The following is a 13,846-nucleotide window of genomic DNA, read 5'->3' on the forward strand; positions in this document are numbered from 1 at the left end:
GAATGATATAATTGAATGGTAAGCGGAAATAAAACGGAAAGGACCACTTGTGCGCGAAAGTTCGATTGGATTTCTGCTCCACAGCGAGAAGAGACTAACAGTGTGTCCGTCCATGGTAGACGTAAAGTTGCCCTAAAGTCCTTGCGTTTTATGAAAGTGTTCAGGTCCTGTTTTGCATGCTAAAACTTCCCGACCGGAAGGTAATACGCCGGCAGACTCGGTCATATTTTAGCGAAAAAAAGGGACGAAAAATCACAACACTTCATCCCCGCGGCCTTCTACCAGAACACACCGGAAGCATGTTGACCTTGCCATTGGTGAGTAATAATAATGTAATATCGGTTCGATGGCAAACATTTATCCTGCGGATCGGCGGACCGTTTTATACCATTTGTGGAGAAAGGCGGCTCCACGAGTTGTATTTCCACGAAAATTGAATTTCGTTTTGAGGCGCTACAGTACGAACGCATTGATTATGTTTGATTGCAATGTTATATTTGTATTCGCGTACATTCAATATTTAATATTAATTTAATATTTAAATTAATAAATATTTATCGTTATTGACTTATTATGTTTTGTACATAATTCGAACGACAATATTGATTCGATTCTTCTTAGCATAAAACCCCTCGATATCGATCATCATTTGAAAGTTCTTTTTTCTAACGAAATATTTTTTCTCTTTTTCTTTTAGGTAAGTCCTTTTTGTCTTACACAAGACACGCACACACATACGCATGTTCGTACGAAGGAAGCAAGGGAAAGTAATGATACGGATTTGCGGTAGGTACACACCGTGGAGAGTTTTGTGGTTTTGTGGTGATTTCCCAAGAAAAAATCTGGTAACGACAACGGTTGATTGGGAAGATACTTCCGGAGCGGTAAGGTTACGCCATTCTTTTGTCATGTGACTTTAACAGTTTTTTGGTGGAATAATTGAAACGTTGAGCAATTTATGGTGCAATAATTGTTTCCACGGATACATGAACAATATAACGTACGTTAAGATCTCAATGTACGCTTCAGACTTTTTAATATCATGAAGAATTTCATGTAAATAAATTAAGATTTTCCGTATTTAAAATAGTGCATAAAATGTTTAAACCTAGTAGGCGTGTTCGAATACGTGTTCAAATGACGCCTGGTTGGTGTTATCGGTTTGCCTAACTTTAGGCGTTATTCGCAACCGTGTATCCCAAAAGGTCGCGCGACCCAAAACTTGGAACTAATCGTGACCGTTTTTAGACGTCGCGATTTGGTCTTGATTATGTTCCAAAGGAAGCAGGTTTGACCTCAGCTCGGCCGCGTTTTGTGGTGTGTGGCTTGGCTAAAGCGCTTTTTTTTAGCTTTTGCAAAATTTAACGAACGGAAATTTAGCGAAAGGCAAAAAAATAAATTAAGGTGGTGGTGGTGGTACACGTGTCTATCAGTACTATTTGTCCTTTTTACTCTACTCTTCGCCCTAGCATTTATTCCTTGGCTTGGAATGTGCTGTTCTGTCGTCCTGCTACTGCTACCACATATCAGCTGTGTGTGGGGAAAGTGAAGGGAAGACATTATTGTGATATTGGCCAACCTGCTCAGGTCTGTATTTCTGTAAGGAAACCATCGAAGAGAAAACGGAATTGAACGGATTCTTACCATGAGTGTTTGCGGCGCTCGTCTGAAGATGATGCTACGGCGATAGCGTGTCAGAGAGTTACTAATGACTGCGTTTTATTCTACGCGCAGCGCGTGAAACTTAAATCTTAATCTGCTGCGTTGAAGTCATGGTTTTGGTTCGAGGATGCATCAAAATGTTGCGTCACCCATATGGTGTGATTGGTGTGATTTTTTAGTGTATTCCTTGTGTTTTGAGTTGTTTGTGTTCTGTTGTGAAATTGTCGAAATGGAAATCAAAACTGTTTTTGTCAACGGCGTTCCGTGGATTATTGTGGAAGATGGATCGTTTCTAGAAGAACCATATTAAAAGAGACGCTGCTAGGCAAAGACAGGCGACTGAGGAATTTGCAGCAGCAACCCGGCCAGATGAAGGGCTTCTCCCTCGTTCGGATTTTGAATTAGCACCGCTTGAAACGAAGGAACAGCTAGAGGATTTAGATCAGGGCCTACCGGTAGATCCGGAGTACAAGCCACAAGTAGAGAAGTTTTTGCGCCGGTAAATTCCTCGCGCAGACGTCAATATTCCTTGGAAGGTATAATACGAAGCGCGAGGCTACATAACGACATCTATGGCACGATATTCTACCGATCTGCATCAGGTGATCGATTCGCTGTTCAGCAAACTCTTTTTCAGCAAACAACCCATAACTGAACTATATCATTTATTTAACATACTCCAGCTATGGGAACTTGAACAAAAAACAATTGCATATTGTAATTCTTGTGGTGTAAGATATAACAATCTCAGAAATAGTTTTATTATTTTCTACATATCACAATGTAGCGACAGATGAATGGTGCGCTCACGAAATAAGTGCTGTGGTCTCCAGCTAATGTAAATGTGTACATATTTGTGCGCAAAGTAACATGTTATGTTTGGCCAGAAAATACGTAAGATTCCAATGTTATTTCCGCCACTGCAGTTGACCGCCAACTACCAAACTGAGGACGTCCCTTCAGTCGTCCTGAACAGTGTGAAGCAGTGACACAAAAGTAAACTGGTCAAACACAGAAGATCAGCACCGTTCGACAGGTCACGGGTTTATCCTTTGCTCGATATACAATGATTGTATAGTGTTAAGAGGAAATAATTTGTCCGCTCAGAAGGCTTCACAAAAGGAATCTTATAGTCTAATCTTAAATCTAATAACGCGTCAGAGGAGGAAACAAACATAGAGGATTATAAGGAGTCATTAATTAGTCGGGCCCGAAAAGCAGATATCGAGATGTTATAATCGAAATGATAAAAAAGCAGTTGAATGATTTCATAGCTCGCAGAAAAGGATAATTTTGGTCGTATAGGGTAAGGCCCGCCGGAATGAATATAGATAGTAAGGATGGGGCATATATTTTGTTGAGGAGAATCTTAGCGATGAAAATAGCTTGCGTATGTGAGAGGAGTGATTTTAGATCTTCAATTCCCAGCATTCTGAAACGAATGGAGTAGGGAGGCATCGGATACGTACGGATATGTACGGGGCATATTGTTCGTGTCATATACCATCCGTGCCATCCGAGACAGACTGCAGCTAGTCGATAGTGCCGTCCGTGGTTAGAAACCATGCGTTCCCCCGTTCGTCTGCAAAGTGAACCGTAGACGGATGATCACTTTGGAAATAATTTTTTTCTGCTGGGAGGGATAGGTTATGGTTTGCTCCGGTGACTTTGGCATGCAGAAGTATTAAACGCATAAGCAGTATGAATAAGTTCAACGTGCACATGCATGAAATTGTGATGCGTTTCGTTGTTAGATAGCGCTCAGTAACGGATGCCTTCGTCGATCGACATGGACCGAAATCCATCAATCCAGGCAATTCCACAACCGCTTCGATGGGAACTGAAAAAGCGAAGCCCTTATTTTACACGACACATTACCACCCAACAGTAGAACTTGCCATTCCGGCTAGGGCTTACGGGTCAGCTTCTTCGGCCGCGTCCACCTTTATGAATTTAGCCACCTGTTTGTAAAAAGCACCGGTACGGCGTTCGCGGTTCAAATAACTCATGTTGTTAAAATAAAAATATTTGAACACTTGCGATGTAATCACTGGAGTTGGTTGCTTGTGTAGTGTCTTGTTTTTTCGGATGATGCAAAATACAGATCCTTCAATTTAAAGCAACCGATACTTTTGTGATATACATGGCGGTACCGTTCGTTACCATAATGACCTCTTTGTAATAAGGGCACCGTTTAGTGTTACAAGCATAAATGTTTGGAATAGTAAAAATTATACATTAAACTTTCTTCTACATATCGTGCCATATAACTTATGACAGGATTTTCATCCGAAACATCAGCGCGCTTGCAAAATCATCCAGTTCCTCATACCAAAAACCGGTGCAAAAATGTACTCTTTCACACGGTAAATTTGACGAAGAAAATGCACAGGTGTGTGCGCAATATCCAATAATGAGCACGAGCGAGAGCGCATGACGCCGAAGAAGCGAACAGCATGAGAATATCGTTCAGTCATCGAGCGAGCTTTCGATTCGGCGAGAGAGCAAGCAGGAGAGCAACAGCGGTTAGAAAGAGCACTCTTTAATTTTGGCCGTTGAAAGTCTAATTGTTCTCTTTGGGTATGAGTCAACTTCGACTCAATAAACTGCTCACAAAGAAACATCATTTGATCGTAATTATAAGGTGAACTGGATTGCAACTGGATTGGCTGCTTCTAATTTATACATTTATATATACAGCTTACTCACTTATCATACATCAGTATCATTTCTCCATATCCTTTTCTTGAGCACCGGAAACAAGGTAATAAAACCATACTTTACCACAATATGGTTAGATATCCGGGAGGGCCCGATCCGTTTGCTAGACATTCCATTTCCGACGCTGCACATTTCCGCTCGTCATCATTATCACCATCCATCAGCCATTACACGGGCCATCGTTTTTCGTATGGACGGTGATGATCATGGTTATCATCGTGTGCATGCCATGGTTTATTATTTCGGCCGGATGTCGGTTCGGAAACCTCCGCCGATAGGTTGATGGTCGATAGGAAGGATAACCGCATCCAAAGGCCCTTGCTACGTACCAGATGTAGAGCTCATAAGGACTCGCTGTTTGTCTGGCGCCATTTTGCACGATCTCATCATCATCATCGTCCATTCGTTTTCGTTCCCGTTGGGCGATTTGTTTGTTAGGTTTGATGTGTTGTTTGGGTATCGTTTTGGTACGATTTCGTTCATGCCTTCATGTTTTAGTAGCTTCGGGCTGTAGTAGTGTCTCTAGCTGGAGGCTGGTCTTCCCATCAATTGTTATGTAATTTACTCTGGCAATGGATATGTTTCTATCTTCTTTTAGTGATATTTGATTTTATTATATTCGAAGGAGGAGTCAAAATCGCGGCGACCGCCTAAAGAAATTGATGAAGAACAAAACATCGTTTTACAACATGAACAACTGTCTTTTGGTCGAATCAAGGGATCGGTATCCATATAAAACATAAACGCAATAAAAAAGCTAAACTCAAATTACACTTAATGAAAAATGCTACACCCATTGTTATCTACATTAGTCGCCTAAAATTACAACGAAAGCTATGTAAAAAGTACGGTATACTTTCACCTCCGTCAGCACATTTGTTGTGGAACTGCACATTTAATCGCAATAACTCGAAACGGAGGAATGCTGAATGGCGTCTTTTAAGCATCATTTACGAAAGTCCATAAATTTGATACGGTGGGTGAGAATGATGGAAGCCTGCCTGCCTGTACCGTTGGAGGGAAGGTTTTAATGTGATGTACACGGCTGGTATTGGTGATGGTAGTTAAACGATTATGGCCAGCCTGGGCTTGGGACAGCGGACTCTGATGGACTAATTTTGCACGGGTCAATTAATAACGCCCGGTGCGTTTAAAATAGGTCATCTCGTACCGATGGGCAAAGTTGTTTATTTGGATTACATCATCGATCTACACGAATGGCCGTTGGAACTGACTTTAACTGGATTGTGTTTAAGAGTGTATAAAGCACTTTAATAGCTGCTTTCGTTGCTGGTTAGCAACATTTATATTGTTATTTTGGAATATATTTAGTGTTATAAAGAACTGCATTACTTCAAGTTTATTTATTGTATTTTTTTGTGTAAAATTTTCGTGTATAAAAGTAAACTATTTTTTTAAATATATTTTAGCTATAACAATCTTCCTGCCAAAAATATACACTCACGGATGGTGGCTCTGTCGCTTCGATTTACTGAGAGTAACTTTGTACCATTACTTATCATCTGACCCTTATCCCCGTAACCGTAACCGTAACCGCGAGCATCTTGAGGGGAATCGGAATCGTAAACAACGGCAGTAGACAACTCACCAATACATCGACGCCACACTTGAGGGGTTGCCGCCGTGTTTGGGGATGTTCGGTTAAGATGCCCCCGCCCGTTTTACCCACACCCTGTTAGACCATGTCCGACAGTGGATTCATCCACCGAGCACTCGAATGCGCGCTACTACAAATGTAACGGCCAGGAACACGCTGACACACAACCATCGACCGTTTTGGGAGGATTTGCGGTAGTAAGCGGTCTAACGCGGCAGTAACGATGCGGCGTTACTGCCGTTACATATAGCAGACCCGCTCGACCCGCTAGTCTTCGTCGTCGTCGTGTGGGTGTTTGCGTGAATGTGTCTCTTGGTCTCGCGCGCCAAACGACTGCACGGTAAGCCGAGAACAACCACACTCGTTTTAGTCGTCGGTTGGCGCGTATCTTGAACGGATCTTGCTGCGGAGTGATGCAAAACACCATCTACGGCCCTGGTTGAACTTTGTCACGGCGTGTGGCTTGAGGTTGTGATCTTTTACCATTTCGTTTGCCGATGCCGTTGTTGGTGCGTTCGAGCTGATAAACTACACTTCCTGTTCGGTCGTATCGGTTGCGTGCTCGGAGACAACCCCGCTTTGCATATCTTATCTTTACTAACCAGCGTACGGCGGGGGGGGTACCGAAACACCCAAGGAAGTTGCGGCAATTGGTCGTAAATTCAATTAACGGTGCATTAAGTAATATTCAACCCCTGCACCCGCGTAGCGCCGTTATGGTTGCATTTGTTTCTAGTGGTGGCGCGTGTGATTGTGCTGCTGCGTGCACGCAAGTGGTGGAAAATTGAAAAATCGTTCAACTTTACTTAACGCAAGAAGCTATCCAGCAAACACACATTGCCGTCTTTAGCGTTGCCGTTTCGGTGCGAGAGGGGACGAAGGAAAGAAAAGAAAAAAGAAGCTGTCCCAAATACCTTCTTGCGCCGCCGTGTTCCGTTGGCAGGGATTAACGAAAATTGTTCGGTCAGTGTGCGAGTCAGAACAGTTATTGGAAAGCATCTGACACAGTACTACAACCGCGTCGAGAGTGATTTGTGCCCAACAAGTGGCAGATGAAGATTAAGTCCAACCGTGCACGACGGTGTGACAGTAGACACACCGGTGGACCGACATTTGTGTGGTACAGCAGCACACCGTCCGTCCTTTCGATCGTGGGTGTAGTATTATTTTTGCATCTCCAGCGCTCATTTGAAATTCCTGACCAATCACCCGTAATTAACCAACCAGATCTTCTGCCGCTGTCGTTCGTTTTAGTTCGTTCGTACGGGCCGGGTGTAGGTTATGGATTGGGTCGTCCATTTGAGTTGACGAGGAGATGAGGGAAATGAGTGTTTATTTATCTTTCTCTTACGGTTAACGATCGAGGGTGAGTGATCCACCGTTTGGATACTTCTTGCCGGTTTTAGGGTCTTTGATGATTTCGGTGTTTGTTTGTAGAAGTAGCACGAGAACCGAATCCAATCGAATAAGTATTCGATAACATGAAAATATTCAATGAGTGCCCAGAGTGCTACCGGTGCCACTGATGACCAACACCAGGATCAGGTTGTTTTTATTCTACCGCTGCTTAAAATTCTAAAAATATGTTTTCTTTTCCGAGCGCATTTTGCAACGCTTTGAGAGCATGAGTGGAAACGTTTGAATGGAAAATGGTGTGAAACGATGGTGAAATGAATGCTCTCTCAGTCGTGTTCGGACCGCCGGATTAACTGCGTGCGTGTTTAAGTCACTTATGTCGATGGTGCAGTAGTATTTACTTTAATAACTATTTGTGAAGTATTTAAAATATTTAATAATTTTTCGGTGCATTGTGTTTTATGTTGTGAAGCAGCAGGAAACAGGTTCGGTGTATTGTGGCCTGTTAAAAGGCTTGTTAAGACCGTGAGTGGAGTTCAAGTAAGGAGAAGAATACGCTTAATACAGTGGAAGTGCAAAAAAAACGAATAGAAAACGGTGCCAGTTAGTTCCAATCTAATTTCGAGAGTGAAGTTGCACACACGAGTTCGTCACCGTTCCGAGGGAGTTCCGAGATCTTATCATCACGGTTGCTTTACAGCGCTTAACGTCACCCGTACCGGAAACTTGAATCTTCCCGGCATCACACCGGAATGAGTGAGGTATATGGCCGCCATCATTGACGCTTCCTCTGCATTGATTAGATTAAGTAACTGCCCTCCACAGTGGAGGGCGCTTGTTTTTCGGAAGGTCCAACACACAATTCCAACCGGTCACCATAATGGCCACCCAAGAAGTCGTGGTAATTTGATAAACGACGATAACGATGGAGACGCCTGGTGGGTGTGTGAGTGGTTGGAGCACGTGGTCACAAGGTCAATAGAGGTAGCACAGCTAACTCCGTGGTGGTGGTGCTTTTTTGTTGTGAAAGTTTTTAGTCATTTCGGAGCTCAGGTATCAGCTGACAAATTCCAACTGCAGTTTGGGAGGGAGGGCCAACGAAACGATTTTGGTTTGATGCCAAGAAATTATTTTAATCCTTCGAAAATAGGCGGACCAGCTGTCATGGGCGACAACTTATTTGTCGCTTGTCTGTGTGTGTGGGTGAGTGGGTGATAGAGAGAAAGAGGGAGAGAAAGAGAGTGAAGAAAGTTGACGATAGGTTGACAAATGCAAACAGCCGGCAATACCGGTTCGATTTCAATGTGGAGTTCGGTTCCTTAGCAAGGAGTACAATTTCTAATTAAAATGCGAATCTCACCTTCATTTTTTACTTGCCACAAGGTGTTTGTGTGAATCTATTGCCACTTTTATCTACTTTTTGTTCTATTTTATTTAAAAGTTACATAATGGAATGCGTTCCACATGGAAATAGAAAATCGAACGTTGATTCAAACCGAACCAAATGGTGAAAATTCGGGTCTCTTGCCCCGACCACGGTATCTACGGTTTCTGCTCCGTCAAACAGATCAGTCGGCCTTTGTGTGCAGCAAAGTTGTCAGTCTTCTGGGCCCCGGTGCTCTGGTGGTGGTCCCGGTGGAGTGGTATTTTTAGTGCAAACCAACAGTTATTCTCCGCCTTTTTGTTGTTCGCGTTGTCCTTTTGCGTCGGCGATGATGGACCTGGGCATGGACAAAAAACGGGCAGCTAGCTCTTGTAATTACCCCCGGCCCGGTGTTCGCGACAACCTGTCAGCTGTTTTCAGCTGTTCAGAATTGAAGATGGTGTGATGGTGTTAGCATTCGGTCGACTGTTTTTTTTTGTTTTGGTTTGCCTTTCGAACAGAAACAATATTTAGATTCTGGTCATATTTACCTTGGGCGCCCGTCGGTGTTGATCGTGGGTCAGATCGTCGGTGGGGAGGAAAAGGTAAAGAAACAGTTTTCTGTTACATGATATTTCAATTAGGAGTGGCATTTGTGTGTGTGTGAGAGATGGGTTTGTCCGTGGGACAAAATGGAGGTGGGGAAGAGGATAATTGTTAATTAGCGATTAATTCGTGTCGCATGCAGCATGTGAAGTAGGGACAAATTATTACCTAGCCATCCTTAAATAATGGTGTTTCGGAACAGGATCTTATCGCATTACATTTCCTTCACGTTTTCAAAGATTAAATCGCACGACGATGAAATCACAAAAAGAAACCAACCACACGACAAGACAAAGTGTCGCTCGAGTTCTCATCCTCCACTCACACTATAGACACTTTGTTTGCCCACGGTCATAAATTAGTTTCAATTGCATCCCATTACGGTTCAGATTCTGTGTGTGTTTGTGTTTGTTTTGTGCTGTAGCCAGGAAGGTTAAATAGAAGAAGCTTATGTGGTACTACATGAACGTTGCGTCGATGATGATTAAAAAAGAAACCCGAATAATTGAATGAAAGCGATAGCGAAAACAGAACGCATCGTTTAGTAGTTTGCAAAAGATCAAAACGTTTAGACGTGTCTTGTTGACTTCAGAGTCACCGGAATGAAGCCGGAGTGATTTAATTAATTAAGAGAGACGTCCTTCCAATGCAATTGTTTGGTTGATTTTCTATTGCATCTTGTTGAAAATCTTCACGTTACACAAACCGATGTCGAAAGACGTCAAAATCAAATATGTTGATCAGGTTGTCATACATTCTTTCGGGCACAACGTTCGCTCGATACGTAAATAAATCTTTCCCTTTGGATTGTTTTTAGCTCAATAAATTATGCCACCAAGTCGTTATCGTCTCACATCTGCTGTCGATCCCAAATAAGTAATGCTTAGGTTTAGTTGATACTCGTTTTTTTTTTCCGAACGCCTTTTTGTGCCCATCATCGCCCACATTCCGGCACGGTGCGGCATTGTTATGCTTCACCGGGCAATAGACTTGATTATTATTAATGATCACGTCCTTCCAAAACTGGAACCATACTACACATCGCACCTCGCTGTGTTTGTCGTGTGCTGTGGTGCGACACAGTGACAATACCGTCGGGGGTATTCTTGTTTCACGGATGAGTTGAGCAAAGTAGAAATAATCGGCACCATCGCGGGCAGGGAGCCAGCTTTGTATAATTTCTTTTTTATTTTTTGATGTGTGATATCCTTTTTTTGCGAACATTAACATGCGCCATAAATAAACAGCACCAAGATGGGAGATAAAATATGGCAGATTGGCCATCTGGGAGTCGGCCTTAGTAATTTTGGGTCGTAAATAAATAGGAAATTAATAAGATCGCGTATGTCATCCTCGTGGGTTTATAGCGGGAGTTGGGAAGAAACGTGACATCTTGTAGACAAATAATGTAAACAATATTTTGATAATAGAACTCTAGAGTCCAGCCAGTCCAAAATCTTCATGAACCGGAAGCACTTGTTGTTTGATCACGTCAAAATCGTGTCCAGTCGAAAATGGGAAGCAACAGTGAAACAGACGAACGATTCCTTCCTGCCCAAACGAACAACAGGCGCAGGATGAGGGCAATCGGCGCGGGAAGCCATTAACATTATAATTTGATGGTTTTTATACGGGCCTTCTCTACCTTCCCTTGGCAATGAGGAGGAGGACGATGACAACCAACCGGCGTATGGCACGCGACGACGTTAGTTCATTGCTGTGTCGCGTTCGCGTTCCTTGGTCGATGGCCATCCGTAAGGCTAAAAATAGTGGTAATAGTGCAAACTTGCACAGATGGGGGGCCCACCGTCCAGCGAAGATGCGTGTGTTTTGAGGCGAAAGGGGCAGAAAAGGGAAATGACAGTTTGTGTGATGATTATGGACAAATATTTTAATCACTTATCAGCGATTAGTTTACGCCCGGAAGTAGCCGGTAGCCGCTGACCAACGCAACAGCGGAAGTAATTCTAATGGAGCCTTCATGGTACGTTTTTGTGTACGGTTGCGACGTTAGCTGTACACACGCTTGATTAATTTCCTTAGTACGATATTAAACATTTTAAGATGGTTTATTATTACAAGCTTTTTCTTACATGTTTTTAGTTGTGATTCCCCTGTGTGTGTGTGGTTTATCTTTTAACCATGGTGTTCCGTTCCCATCCGGAACATAAAAAAACCCAGAAGTCATTTCGTCATTTACACATCCCTATGCGGTGTGCTGGAAGGATGTGAGAGAGCGAGCTGCGAGAACGAATTGAGACAAGAGACAAGAAGTAGAGTGATCGCCAAAGGGAACGGACGTATCTTGAAATTGTTAAGTTTAAGTTAAAATAAATGGTCCTTCGAAAAGCAAAAAATCCCAAAGAGTTCAATTGTGTACAAGGATTGAACACATGGTTTTGCTAAAACGTTCATAATCGATGCTTTTCGCGTGCGTAATGAAGAGCTGCAGTTTTATTTGAATCTTTGTCCGAATAGTTTACTCTCTTTCTCTCTTAGATTCAAATATTTTAAAGCCTATTTGCGTTAACCTTTGGTTAAACACACCGAATTGCACATTAAATTTCCTATTAATCCAAGTGATATCATCGCAAATATTATAAAACTTATGTTGATAAGCGCTGATATGCGATAGTCGCTATAAATGACTAAAATGATTTTTAAAAAATGTTATCTGTTCAAAAGGACAGAAGAAATACGCTTCACGTTTTTTGAATCACACATTCTAGCCGTTCTTCGATGTTTTAAAATTTGAGTACAAAATATATTTCTAAATAAATAAACATAGTGGATGGGGTTCAGGTTGAGATTCTTCGATATGTTGTAATATGTAGTGGTGGTAAGAAGGGGGCATACTGTTTTGCATGGAGACTTGAAAAGGTTTCCGAAACCTAATTCTAACGCATTTGCGTCATTGAAGCTCGGTTTGCTGTCCACTATCCTCACCTTGTTACATTTACGTTCTTTAAAATTGTGTACTAAGCTTTATCGTTCTTTTATCTTTAAAGTTGTATTAAAAATGTTTAAAATATTCAGCAATTTCTGATTTATACAAAATGTTTCTTTGCTTGATTACCGTACCTTTCCACAACCAGTCTCTTCAACAATGTACAACCAGTAGTGAAAGTAGTGTTAAATACCACTTCTTCCACAAAAGGACACAAGAAGAGGCTCACTTCACCTGATTCTCTGGTTACTCACAGTCACGCCAGTGCACTCTCCAGTGTTGTCGACATCGCTGGATGTCAACGGGGGCCGCCGCCGTTGGATGTTGCCAACTGCTGCAAAACCCCGTTGGCGCCCACTTGAGAATGGCTCGTGCCAAAAGACACCGGTACGCCCTGGCACCGCGCCGTTGACACGAGGTGTGGCGCGTACTAAATATAGTCCGTACATTTTAATAACTCCACCGGGCCCGGGCCGGGACGGTTCGCGTTGTAATGAACTTACGCTTATTCCATTTGGCGTGGCGACCAATTCGAGCGCAAGTAAAAATAAACATTCAAGTTGCGGTGTGTGTGTATGGAGTCGGCTGGAGAGTGGCAACCATAAGGTTGTGGGGGGGGGGGGGGGGGGGGGGGTTTGGTTTCTTGGTTCAAACCGTTGTTTTTAGGGGCGAAGAGAACACACTTAGCAAAATAGAGTTTATCATTGCCTTACGCCTAGATATTGTTTTGTCTTTTAATGGTGTTAATGAATATGCATCAGTGTTGTGGAAGACGTGGAAACATTGGTAAACAATCATATTTACGATAATGTTTACGACATTTGTGTATTTTTGTACAATGGACATAATATTATAATATTTTATAGCTTGAAACAACATAATTTATATATTACTCTATGCTGTCAAACGTGTCATCCTACTCACGTGACTAGGTCACAAGTGTCGCTTAACCCATTTCCTGCACTTATCGTTGGTTGTACTTATTGGAGGCCAGATTGTTAGCGAAATCTGCTAAATTGATTCACCAACTTTATTTAATCAATCATTTTTGATTTTGTCTCTGTCGAGAGATACGTTCGTTAGCAAAAATTTGGCGCTGAAAACATACCACAAGACACATCTGGTCTGAGCTAGTCCTTATCTTCCAGACGTCTATGCACTTGGTTTGCTCAATCAAGTACAAATGCGATACACGAAACACACGCGAGACACACGAGACTTGAACCTAACGTGAAAGCGCGGAGAGCAATGAATCAAAAGTTTGACAAGCGATACACCGCTCGAGCGGTGATTGAGTAATGAATGGAGACGGATCTCCCCTTCTCACGTTGTGTTGACGAAAATGGCGTGTTTTTGGACGAATGGAGTGATACGGTACCGTGGTCTTTACAGGGACATAGGCCAAACGTGCTACTTGTTCCTCCAGTTCTTCCCATGCTGCTTCCTCTCCCGGTGTTGGGAGGAGAGTATCGCCTCATCAGTGATCAGCATAATGTGTGTCACGTCATACATCTTCTGAACCCACCGGTTGTTTGTGCTCACAAACGGACGCCCACAACTCCTCGTCGAAGGA

The 13,846-nt window shown here is 42.7% G+C and overlaps 1 protein-coding gene across 2 annotated transcripts in view; it reads left to right on the forward strand.

Moving 5' to 3' along the window:
- The window catches only part of LOC128305542 (cAMP-dependent protein kinase type I regulatory subunit), a 59,607-nt gene that overhangs the window by 26,241 nt on the left and 19,520 nt on the right, over positions 1-13,846 (forward strand). The gene's annotated exons all lie outside the window — the stretch shown is intronic.

Source organism: Anopheles moucheti, chromosome 3 (genome assembly GCF_943734755.1).
Source record: "Anopheles moucheti chromosome 3, idAnoMoucSN_F20_07, whole genome shotgun sequence".
In the NCBI taxonomy this organism is placed as follows: domain Eukaryota; kingdom Metazoa; phylum Arthropoda; class Insecta; order Diptera; family Culicidae; genus Anopheles; species Anopheles moucheti.